The 12,342-nt window shown below is 46.7% G+C and overlaps 1 protein-coding gene across 4 annotated transcripts in view; it reads right to left on the reverse strand.

The window, feature by feature from the left end:
- ebf1a (EBF transcription factor 1a) overlaps positions 1 to 12,342 on the reverse strand; it is a 193,793-nt gene that overhangs the window by 153,004 nt on the left and 28,447 nt on the right. The gene's annotated exons all lie outside the window — the stretch shown is intronic.

The following is a 12,342-nucleotide window of genomic DNA, read 5'->3' on the forward strand; positions in this document are numbered from 1 at the left end:
CTCTATGCAAGGGAGCAACACTATTGGACGGACCTGAACAGACAACAACGACTTCTTTTAGCCTGGCCCAGTGTGATGGCCCAGGTATGGAACCTATTTATTCCAAAAATATAAATAGCAAGTAGTCCTACTTTATTTTCTCTGAGTTTTCTTTCTGCTCAGACCTGCAAGTTCGAATTAATAGCTCCTACCCTCGTGCTGGTCCCTTAAGACCTACCTTACTTAAAAGTCCTCGGTGCGATTTTGACTCCTTTTCTCCTGGAGAGAAAGAAATTCCAGGGGCGTTGAAAACAGTAAGGTCTTCAAGATAAAAAAGAAGCCTTGCTCCTTATTTAATTCAGGTTTTGAACATTTTAATACGCACTGGCTCACAAAAATAAATAATAGTCAAAGTTCAAATGGATTTGTCTACATGAACATTTTATTACATATGATAGGTCATTTATAATCATCTTATTTTTAATGGAGACCTAGTCCAATACAAGGCCAGACTGAGCCAGAACCTAACCTGCAGACAATGGACACAAGACAGGATACAGCCTGGAGGAGATGCCAGGCCATCTTAGGACACAATGCACAGACACCACTTAACCTAGACAGCATGCCTGCAACTGCAGGAGGAAACCAGATCGCCCAGAAGAAACCCATGTGGCCCTACAGAGAACACGTGAACTCCACACAGAAGGAGTCTAACCCAAGGCCCAAGAGCTCTGTAGCTACAATGCTTACCACCCTGACATCAAGATGTCCAGTTAGTTTATAATGGATTAACGAAATATTTTAAACGTTATTTAAAAAGATACCAGAGGATATATATGTATATTTGATGTTCTTGCTATGATATTTCAGCACGCCTGTGCTCACAGACAGGCAGCCAGCCCTGGAGAAGGCAGGGCAGACATGAACTGAGCCTGTAACAGGAACGCTGTTCCGGAATGAGGATACTTGGGACCAGGGAATGACAAGGCGGATCCGAGAGCCGGTATCTTTAAAGCCAAGTTGAGCCAAGTTCGTGGAGCCGCGGACAGTCCACAATAGGCTCCTACAACATCTCCACGAGTGAGGTGCACCCGGCTCTTGGCAACAGAAAACCAGAAACTTTACTTTGCAGAGGCCTGATGCAGATTCAAACGAAATAAAAGAACGTGTTAGATCCTGCACCATTTACTTGTACCTCTGATAGCATAGCAAAGAAACCAATTAACAGTGAAAAGGCGTATTCTGCTCCAGTGCACTTTTTTTTCCCCCAACGCATTGTTCAAGAATTAAACATTGGAGTCGCTCTTAATTGACTTTTTATCTGATTACCACTGTGCTGTTTTATATGCACAGCCCTGTTTGCAAATTACAGTGTGTTACAAATACCTTGAGAAAAAAGACCCATATTACCACAGATTGCTCTAAAGCGCTCATGCTTGCTGTAGTGCTGCAGTCCTTTTTCTCTAAGTGCACATGTTGTTTCTTCCCCATTATTGAGAGTGAGAGTCTACCCCCCCCACACCTCCACCGCCCCACGCCATTGGAGGAAAGGTGGCCTGAACCCAAAGAGGGATAGCGATGTCTTGCTCTGTGGGAGACCCAGCCCGGGCCGTTCCTGATGTGGGGGGCTCTGGGAAGCAGCTGCTTGGTGGGTGAGTCTCACTGCTGAACGACCCCAAGACAGATCAGAGCTCAGCTACCCAAAAAGTACCGCCAGGCAGTGAAACACACGCCGTCCTGGGAAAAGCCGAGCTGGTCAGCAGGAAGGCCAGCAATGATCGCTGACACCGAAGCAAGGAGGTGTCATTTAAATCAACTGGATCTTCCAGGACAGAAACACTAAACAATATAGTTTCCAGTTTTAAGTTTGATTATTTGTTACACAGTTCCTCCTTTTTTTTCCCTATTTTCTATTGGACAGATATTTGGACACGGATGGATAATAATGGATATTGGACACACACAAATATACAGCACATATGATATACTGTAGGAGGGCTTAGAGAGACCCACATTGAAAAAAAAAATAGTCCCACCGGACAACAATGACACTTTCCGTGCTGTAAGGTTTACCTTTCCCATTTTTCCGCTGCAGAGAACCAAAATAGTCCTGCACAGCCTCGGCACTGAGGCGCACAAAAGTAGGACATTTCGGGGTGACCCTGGTACGCACAGACGCAGTCTGGAGGAAACGTACTTTTTAAAAGTTCCAAGTCAGCTGTGTAAGGTACAACACCTCTGGGGGAGAAAAAACAAATTCTAAAAAGTAATCAGTTATGTGCAAAGCTCCTCTTCGCAAGTAACATAATCCCTCTTACAAGAAATCTCTCCTGACCTTTTTTTTTTTAATTTGAAAAATCTGTTACATAAAGTCACTTGGAAACGGATTATTTCTTAATAACGGTTCTGCCTCAGCGCTGGATGGATTCGGATTGACCTGGCCTGAGCTTTCCCAGACTAACAGCGGTAGTGTGCCCTGACAGCGGGTGTCGAAACGGGGCAGGGGGGGGTTTCGTGAACCTGCCCCGCTCGATGGGGAACAACCTCCTCCCCAGCTCCGCTCGCCGTCGCCGCTCATCAACGTCAACTCCCGGGGGGCTCTGGAGGACCCGCGCGGCTCCACCGCTGAGGTCTAATTTGGGGTTTCCTCCTCCCGTTATCCCCGCCAGAGGGGAGCTCGTTTTGGATCGCCGCCGGCCGCGAATCGTCTCCCGGCCGGGGGGGGGGGGGGGGAGAGGCCACCGTCTCCGGGGCACCGGGCCCCGCCAGCCGCGGCCGAGCGGTGTCCTAAATAGCACGTCGGCCGGGCCCGGAGACTCGCCGCGCTCATTCATTCGGGGTGTCGTGGCTCCTGCGGCCGCAGAGAGCGGCTCGTTTCCAAAAGTAAAAAAAAAAAAAGAAGAAGGAAATTAAAGACTGGGTCTCTGGGATTTATGAATGAGAGGTCCTTGGCTGTGGAGCTTTCCCGTTATAGCTCGCCGTCACCACAAGACTGCCGTGTAATTGGAAGGCAAACTTTTATGTTCCCCATGTACCGGAGAGGCGGCCTTGCAGCCAGACAATTAAAAAGCAGCTTGAGGAAATGAGTGGCATGGGGCGGCAGAAGCTATCGTGTACGTCACTCAACCTGTTTGTTATGCACAGCAGTGGCAGGAGCTGGGTGGGTTGGGGGGTGGGTGGGTGTCACCCTGACAGCCATACAAAAGCTTCCCTTCCAACTGGCAGGGACGAACAGACAGCACGACTCTCAGCTTCGGCTGCCCGGCGTGGGGCTCGCTCTCTCCCAGCCTTAATAAGCGATCAGCGGTCGGTCGTGGGCTGCGATCGGATGCTCACGCTACCACTGCGACTTTTAAAACCCTGCCGAAAACTGCCGCCTACCGACTGGGGAAAGTGCCCTCGCTTACACCTTTCCGAACTGGACGAGGGGATGCAAACCGAGAGAGATGGCAAAGAGGCCAGAAGAGCCCCTAGTATTATCCTAGCACGGCGTAGTAAAGCCAGGTGAAAGCGTGGTAAAACACAGGCAAGAATACAGCAGCACCGTGACAGCAACTGCCATCCAAATGTACTCCAACCACCTTTTCTGAGGGGAGACGCCATTAGGATTTTAATTGAATGTAGAACTGATTGTTTGTGGGTCAGCACTGCATTCTCTGCACTGTGGTGTCTCATAAAAGCACCTTCTACAGCTCATTAAGAAACGCTAAAGAACCCTGACTGGCAGATTTAGGGACTGCAGTCCTGTTCCAGCTTTGCCAGGAAAACAGTTCATTACTGAACTGGATTTTCCCTTTCCCTTTAAAGCTTGCTTCCAGAGGCTTGTTCTCACCAGAGCAGCAGATGGGGGGGAAAAAGCGCACAGGAATGAATGAAGTCAGAGGCTCCAAACAAGCTAACACCCATTTTACAGCTCATGCAGAAGCCTGAAAACATGTGCCCCCACAACACACTGCATAACATGAGCTACTGCTGTATGCTGCATGAAAGGCAGGGGGGTCACACACACACACATGTATAATTTACAAAGTGTCACACTGCTTCCATACTGGAATTGCCATAGTAATACAGTATTAGTGGTAGTAGATCTAGCAATGCTCATTAACAATAACATTAACAATAGCTATTTCCACTTCTTTTTGACATTTGCGGAATTATTGGGACACCTGCACAATTGCAAAAGAGTACACCCGCCTTCAGCGCTGCGATCCAAACGACGTCTCGAGAGCAGCAACCACAGACAAAACAGTCCTGTATCATGTTTCGAGTTAGAGGGCAGCTTAAAAGATAATCTCCCGCCCCTGCCCCCTTAAGGAAGCTAGACTTTGGTAAAACTCTTTACCAGAACACCAAACACTGAGATGGAGATGAACAAGTTTGCCACATGCCCTTTTTCTACCCATTATATCTGACAAGCTTGATTTAGGCATTATTTAGGCAGTGCCATTAATAACACACACCCATTCCACAGAGGTGTGTTTTTAACTGTCCATCCAGACTCCCAAACTCAGTACAACAGATGACGACCAGCCTGTTCCACTTTACCACTTTACAAAGAAACTGCATGATGCGATCGGCTTGCATTACAGGGAGGGTTATGAATGAAGCTGGCCCACCCAGTCTCTCATACTTCCTGGGGACTTAAGAACGGATGCAAACACGACATTTTCAAGGCTATGTGGAGGATGAGTAGAGATACTGTCGCAGTCAGGACAGAGCTGTTATCTGTGAAAGCTGCTCCTATAAGTTGCTGGAGCTGCTGTGCAGCTACAGAGATGAGCAGATTCCAGGAGCAAACACAGTACAGTTGTGCTTGTGCAGCGTACAGGTTCGCTGTCAGTGAGCATTGATTTTTATGAATGCAGCGTGTTGCATAAGGTTTTGTGGTTCTCCTAAACTTTCATGTCTTTCATGTACAGGAACACGCAGATTTCCCATTTCTACAGGATATTTCAGGATACAGTCACAGAAATCATGTACACATGAGGGAGGTGGCTCTGGGCTTTTGAAATACTGCTGCAAGTGCGTGACTTTCTCCTGCAGTACAATTTTGGTAAGAGACTCAGGTACAATGTACACGTCTGCTGGAGTTCTATATCTAATGTGCAAGCAGTTTGTACATCATGAATGACAGCATGCCCAGTGTGTATCATGCAATCGCACTACATGATACCCCTTAAATTTAAAGAGCAACCAGGATCTGCTGCACCGTGCTGGCATGACACACAGGATCTGATGCACATTGTTACTCCCTCTTAGCCAGGCTCACTCTATTAAAACCCAATTATTTCAGTGCAGAGTTCAGCAGCAAATAAATAAAAACCCTAAAATGCAAACCCATGCGAAAGAAAACACAAATTCTGGTAGCTTATTTTTACACAACCTCAGCTTTTACTGGCCTTGTAGCAGGACGGTGATTGAACTGGAATATTTTCTTGTTGAAAACGGCACGTCTCTGGGATTGAGGGGCAACGTGGACACCCATCAGTGCTCCAATAGAGATCAGACCGACAACACCCCTCCTGCTACACGTGCAACACGCTAGGAACCTTTAGACATTTCAACGCCTTCTTTCATGCATGGGATACTTCATCAATAAACCCTGATTACCGAGGAATGGTTAAAAAAATCCGAAATAAAGACAAAGTACTGTGTTCTCTACTGCCCCTCTCTCTCTCCCCCCATCACACGAGGTCTTCCAGATTCCTCTACTCTCTGTTTCACTCCATCTCTCTCCCGGCTTTCAGAGACAATGTACTTCACTGTAACACTGCCCAATCTGCAAACACGTCTCTCTCCTTGCCTTATCTTTTATTCCACCTCTTCTTCGCCTTGCTCTCCCCACGTCTCAGACAGACTCCGGTTCTCTTTGGTCGCTCTTTCTCTCTCGCCTCACCTCCTTCTCTCTCCCTCTCCCCGCGCTTCTCCCATGTACAATCGTCGCTCTTTTTTTCTCCCCGTCTCTCCAGCTATTTTTTCCTGCCCTCATCACTTCACACACACAGCTTCTGCTTTCATTCTCTCTCTCTCTCTCTCTCTATCCCTCTCCCACATGTGCCAGAATGTCTCTCTGCTTTCGCTGGCGACAATCTGGAGCCAGAGCTTTTCCGTTCCACGAGGAACTCTGCTGTGTGTCGCTAACGACAACACAAACATTATCCCCCCCCACCACCCCCCACACACACACTCCTTCCCTCTGACTCCCATCACCCTCCTGCTAGCCAGTTCTCCCACCAGCAGCTCACTTGCCCACACTCTGAACTGCACTGGGCCAAACCCAAAACACTGGAGCCTAATTCCCTGCACTGCAATGAAAGCAGTGAGAATCCATCTCCTTAAAGGCCACAGAGCACAGCGCAGCAGTTCCTACACACACCCCCCCCCGTCCCCGGGAACCAGATCGCACACTCTTCCGTTCAGTGCTGAGGTTTAGCGGCGCTGTTCCATTCTTCGGATCAATCCGGGCCTTTCTCCTTCTCTTTGCCCCTGAAGATGCCCTGGCACATGTACTGTACATTATTGTTGTGATCAGCGCAGCATGATAAGGAGACCGTGATCCACTATCTGACACGTCTACTTGTAGAGAAGCAATCAGCAGTATTGCAATAGCACCCCACACGTGGCTCATAAGGGTAGCTATTAGCTGTTAAGTAACTATTTCCAAGACGCTTTCATCAGCTCTAGTTCTTCCAAACATTTCTGTTTCACGTTTTTATGTTGTTATTAATACGGTCACTCATTTTAGCACACACATTAAGTTTGCATATCTAGATGCCAAACCATAGAGACCTAAAAAATTAGCGAGAGACTGAGACAAATCCTCAATAAATACACTGATTAACCAACAAAAAACTTTGCGGGAGTGAATTCTAGGTAGAACGGCCTGCACAGGCACAGCTTTTTTAACAACAGCTCTTCAGCTTTCACATATTTGGAGTGTCACTCGATGGAAACAGGCAGTGACAAAACATATACCTGGCTGTGCTTCCTCACACCAGCCAGAGGACCAGCAGGTAAAGACCTCCCCTCTCTTTCTTTGTCTCTCTCTCACTCTCTGTCTCGCGTTTCCCCTAATCCCTGCATCTCACTGGAGCCAGCCTCGGAGCTGAGCACGCTGTGTGTGTCATATCAGGCGTGTGTCCGGAGAAGAGCCAGCCAGCTGTCTGAGGCCTGATCAATAACGAGATCCTTCTTCATTCTTCGTGGGACAGGCAGCTCTTTAAGAGCCCAGTGGAAACTGAGGGAAACACACCACGTGACAAACATCCTGCTGTCTCTGGGGTGTGCCTCATCCCATTGAAAAGCATAAGGATTCTACTGTGTATATATAACCCCTATATATTTCAAAGCAAATATTATAGTTTTCTCTTCAGTTCTGTCAGATATCTTTAAGGGCCAGACGAAAGGGGCTGCTGGCTTTTTTGTGTGAAGGAGTGACAGAATCTTGCACTCTGACAGACTGTTAAAGCCACTATCAAGAGCTCTGTCACACCCCGTCCATTCCCTGCTATCACTCCTATTCCCAGTGGCTGAGACGCTCCAGTCTAAGGCTGTCACTCAGACACTGCTCTGAGACTCACACAAAGGCTTTGGTCAACCCAGGTAAGATTTAACCCTCTGTGGCTTTGTCCATTATGGGCAACAAACTAGGGCTTGAAAGGGCATAACAGCAGGTACAGCACCAGATCACTACACACTCTAAAATGTAGAATGTATATATCTATCTTTATACATACACACTGTGTAATGTTTTTAATTATGTTCGAGGACAAGTTTAGGAACTATTACATTACAGTATTTAGCAAAGGGACTGTGTTGGAAGAAGACAATTTTATTAGGCAAGAAAAATGTTCAAACCCATCAAAATAATTAGAAAGATCAGTCCAGCACCTCAGCTGTTACTTCTTGTACAGTTTTTTAAATGGTGTTTCCTTACGGCACACTTTTGTTTTTCCGTCATCTCTCAAATTGCTATTAAACGTTCAGAAAAACAGTGAGGTACACACGAGACAAAGAAAGGCGCACTCCTGAAACTGATGTGAACATAGTGATAACACCCAGGTCTGACAGAACGCCAAGCAACCTAGCAAGAACACGGTACAGCATTCCAGTCCAGAATCATGGCACAGAACACTTTTGGACTACTTTGTTACAAACGCTTTGCACATTCAAGGAGAAAAGAGAACACCAATGGGCAACGACTTCCAGAGATGTTCTGGTGGCGGAACAAAACAAGGCTCAGTTGTTTTATGATGATCTCAGTGAGCGTCGCCGCAAAACAAAATTAATAAAAACTATATACAAGCAAGCATACTGAATCTTTATACCGAGAACCACTGGCAGCTCTCCCCTGAACGAGCTGCGTTTTCCTCCTAACGACGGTCTTAATGAAACACATACTCCAAGTTCAGCGCTTTGCCCAAGACGCGATGCTCGCCGTACAAAGTGGCCCATTCATGTGTGTGGGGATTCTGCGCGCCTGCTAGGCAGTAATGGCAGATTAAGTCAGAGTGTCTCTGTACATGCATTTTGGCCAGGCTATTCAGAAAACCACAGCTCTACGCTAGAACTGGGAACCAAAAGCTACTTTAAAAACCACTAACAGCTGACAGCTTTAAAAAGTGGTAAAAAGGGGGTGAAAAAAAATCAAGGCAGCCGTGCAAAAGTGAAAATCTCTCTTCACAGATGGAGTGAGCGCACTTCTACTCTGGACAATGCTCATGCTCGTGCATCCTGAAGGCAGGCCTTGCTGCTGGGAAAGTACTGCTTACACACGGGCAGTTTTAATTGGAGGGAATGTTATTTTGCCACTTTTAAACAAATGTACTTAAAAAGGCCTACAGCTACAAAAAAAAAAAACACTACGGCTAAGACTAATAAACCCAAACAAATTAGTCTACTTGACAGGTTGCTCCAAATATTTAAAATCCTCCATTAGCGAGTATTGATATGGGGGAAGTACACCAGCCCCGTGATCAATTTTGTCGCTGCTTCAGATAGATAGACGGACTTCATTAGGGTGTTTGGTTTGCTGTCGTTTGTTTCTTTAAGAGTAAGGTGATCCCATGAAGGACAAGCAGACAGATTTACAAGCCTTGCTGAGGAGGAACTGAGCACATCTGTGCTGTGCATGCCCTGTGGCGAGACTGCGTTCTCCAGTCAATAGCAGGGGCCCCCTGTCTTTGTGTACACAGAGCTGGGAGTGGGGGGTGGGAGGGGGTGCGTGGGGGTTCTGCAGGAGCTGAGAGGGCAGGAGAGGTGTGGGCACACGCGTGGTGGTGGGGATTCGGCATTCTCTCCTGAAAAAAGCCTCACAGAACTGCTTTCCTCTCCAAGATCCGCTCTTTCAGTATATTCTTGCAGATCCGCTCCTTAATGGATAATGTAAGGGGGAAATATAAACATATATATGCATATATACATATATTTAATACATTAAAGAAAAAAAAAAGAATCCGTAATGAAAACCCTCTATGAAAATGAAATTAACGGGGAGAGAGCAGGCCGCCAGTAAACCAAATTAGCATCAAATGCAAATCACTGGGTGCTTAATGGTAGAACAGGTGCAGTGAGGGACCCTAAATGAGATAAATGAATAAAACATCCTTCTGCACAACTGTGAAAGCTGACACAAAGTCAATGACATGAATAATTCACCACACTCACATCGGTGATGCCAGGGCCACACAGCCCTGACCTTTCCTAACAGGAAGTGAAATAAAAACACAGCAATGGCTTAAGTGAGGGCGGCTCTATACCGTGCACTCGTAGTCACACAGGGATGGTGTCAGACGAAATGCCAGGAAAGGACACGGCAGAATGATTCCGAGGCACTGTTGACAGATAAGGCCACCTCACTTTCGGTTTCCTCGTCCCGCCTAACTATCTCACACCCAGCTTTGTGTTTCACTGCCTATGTGTGGCACAAACAAAGCCCCGAGCAGGTTTATGCCAGTGTGTTGCCAGGAGAGCGTGAAACGGCTACTTCCGAGCGGCTTGACGCGCTGGCCGCTGGCTAGCTGACGGCGCAATGGTCTGGGGAGCCTCTCCCTCTCGCAGGCCGTTCCTGCGTCCCCGGCTTCGGCAGCTCGGGAAGCGCCGCGGGGGTTCGGCGGAAGTCCGCGCAGAGGCGGCGGCGCCGGAGAGAGAGCGCGGCCGCGTGATCTGGTGGGGCTGCCGATGGTGGTTAATGAGATTAGCGAGCCCCAGGTGCAGGCCGGGCTTGTTGGGGGGGGAGGAGGCTGATCAAGGCCCCCACGATGGACGGAGTATCATCCTGGAAACGCCTGGCTGCCGGGCTGAGAAACAGTTGGTAAAAATGACCCTTCTGATCCATCTCCAGTTATGTGGCAATCTGTTCCTCACTAACATTATTACCGAGGGTTGTTGTTTTTTTTCCATTTTAGTTTCTCATGTCATTGTTCCCCTATTGCTTGTCTTCGAAAGCGGGCGACAAATGAAACCCAGAAAGAGAGGTCTTTTACAAAGGAATGAGTTAACGGTAAGGAGGGCAGGAGAAATATTGCAGAAACTTTTTTTTTGCGCGCATCAGCCACAAATCTTGTGCGGATGTAATGTTAATTGCTGTTTTTAACCAGAGCCTTAGAGAAGACAGACAAAAACGGCAGATGGCCTTGTCTTCCTGTTAGTTGTACACCTCCATAATGGTGTTTTTTTTTATAAAAAGAAAACGAGGACTGTAATCAGGGATCAATTACAGGATCTTAGAACTGCGACCTGTAGTACTGGGTTCGTCCGATCTAATTCAGCTCAAGGCGTGTTGGACTAACCCCTCTGATAGTGCTGACAAGGGCTCCTGCCACATACTGTATTGTATGAACCTCCCTAGTGTCATGCAGGACTCGGGAAGTATTGGGGTCACAGGGATCGCGGGGAGGGGGAGGAAAGACTGAACTCAGGAGCCCAACCCATTAAGAGTGAACCCCCTGCTCCCCACCTTTCACTTACAACACGGTTTGGACGCCACACCACCGAATTCTAAAATCAGGCGTCTTATTTTCCTGCTTTATGGGAAAAAAAAGGAACAAAACGGAATTTAGAAAAAACACGCATGGCCGTACCGTATATCTAATAAGTAACAAGTTCCCCTACAAGACAAGACTTGCTGTAAGGCAAGCACCCCGAAGCACGTTGCAGGAATGGGCATTAGCTTGATATTCCACAGTGGGGGTGTTTCGCGAGAATGAGACGTCTGGAAATCTGAAAATCGCGCGGTGATGTCGAGCCCAGGAGCACACCGCCTTCCCGTGACGTGCAGTCGTATCGTGTCAATTGAAATGTTATCGAACACAAACGAATTCACACGCTGCGCCATTCCTTTCTATTGCCAGAATAGCAACAGCAATCCATACCAATATGGAGAATATACGCATTAATAAAAGCAGACAGCGACGTTAAAAACACGCACCGATCAGAACAGATTTGCTTTGCAGGCAGACAGTTAAGCAGCAACATTGCTCTTTATGTGAGCAAATGTCTCGGTAAGCATTCAGGGGCAGCTTTCTGTATCAGTTGCAGTTTTCAGGGCATAATGAACCGAATACTGATACCCTGTGTCGTCGCTGAAAAAGAAACTCCGCAACACCGGCACGAACAGAGTTAAACAGTGACTGACGCGCAATGTCAATGCTGCCATCATTAACGGGGTAGGCCGGTTAAAAAAAACAACAACATAAAAAAAGCTCACATTATATTAATGCTAGTTGAATCTAATTACTGCAGTGTATTTATGCAAAACAAATTATCATGCGGTCCAAGCAGAATAACAGAAAGAAGATTCAAGTGGATTATGATACATAAACCGCTGGCAATTAAGCCCGAAAAAAGAGAGAGTGGAGAAAAAAAAAGCACATTGCTCATAAATTTACACATGTGACTCGTTCACTTTTTTATTATTTGAATTGAGGTTTTTTTTTTTAGACAATAATAAAAAAGTACTCCTCCACTTCAAAAACTGCGGTACACCAGACCCCATTAACGCGCGTTTAAAACTAACCTGAGACACAGGGGTTATGTGAAAACCGCTATTCCCTAGACGGACTCTTCAATTCTCCAGATGGGTTTAATTTGAAAACTAGCAGTTGTCCCTTGTCTCGGAGTGCTAAAGAAAATAATCCCGCCAATCCACGACTACGTGCTTTAAAAAAAATAGTGAGAACTTGATCGTCCTGGTAATTAAAGTCATTCCTTGGGCACGGAAGTCTTATTTAAATTAAAGAAAACAATACGATTGCTTTGTGGGAAAAAATATTCCCGGCCTCAAGGAAGTCATTTTATCAAATCGTTTTTTTTTAAATAAACAGAGCCCGAATATAAACTCGTTGATTTGGAAAAGTGAAATGT

The sequence above is a fragment of the Lepisosteus oculatus genome, chromosome 11 (assembly GCF_040954835.1).
Source record: "Lepisosteus oculatus isolate fLepOcu1 chromosome 11, fLepOcu1.hap2, whole genome shotgun sequence".
NCBI classification, from domain to species: domain Eukaryota; kingdom Metazoa; phylum Chordata; class Actinopteri; order Semionotiformes; family Lepisosteidae; genus Lepisosteus; species Lepisosteus oculatus.